We start from the raw sequence: 776 nt of genomic DNA on the forward strand, positions 1-776 counted from the left end.
GTTCCGCGCGAGCTACCAGGCCCTGCTGGGCGGCGTCTTCTACCAGACGGTGTCCAGGAAGGTGGCGCAGGACTAGCGGGCCGCACCCCCGACGGCGGCCGCCCCGAGTTTCTAAAGGGACAGCTTGAAACTCTGCCACGTGCTCTGCCCCCCGTCTCCCCTCCCCCTGCACACCCACCCGCTCTCCCCGCGAGGAAGCGCCTGGAACCTCGCAGCCCCGCCCCGCCAGCCAGTCAGAGCCCCTTAGTCTGCTTCCCTTCCCTCCGGGGTGCCGCTTACTGCCCGCGCCCCCAGTCTTACGGGATCCTCCACGCACCCTCCACCGCGCGGCGTGGGTCCGCCGCTCAGCTCGCGCGGAAGGCCGCGGTCGCCGGGGCTTCCGGACAGGAGCCCCATGAGTGGACGCCCCTCCTGGGGTCCCAGTACTCACCGCTGGGCCGGGGTCCCAGAGCTCAGGGCAGGGTGGGACGCTGACCAGAATCTCCCGAGAACAGCAGAAAACGGCGTCTCCCCGACCGTGTCCTCGACAACAAAGGTGCTCCCCTGGCCACCCCGCTCGGCGCTGCGGCCTGGGCCCCGGGCCATCTGGCAGCACGGAGTGACTTTCTTCCCCCAAAACAGCCTCAGGCAGCGACGGTTCCGCATTTCGTCGAAGACCCTCTTTATTCGTTAGTTTTGTTTTTACTTCTCTTTTTCTCAGCCCTGTCCACATGGGCTAATTTTCCAAATAAAGCTTCTCATTCTTCTCCCACTGGCTGCCTTTCCGACGTGTAGAA

The sequence above is a fragment of the Pteropus alecto genome, unplaced genomic scaffold, assembly GCF_000325575.1.
Source record: "Pteropus alecto unplaced genomic scaffold, ASM32557v1 scaffold339, whole genome shotgun sequence".
NCBI lineage: Eukaryota > Metazoa > Chordata > Mammalia > Chiroptera > Pteropodidae > Pteropus > Pteropus alecto.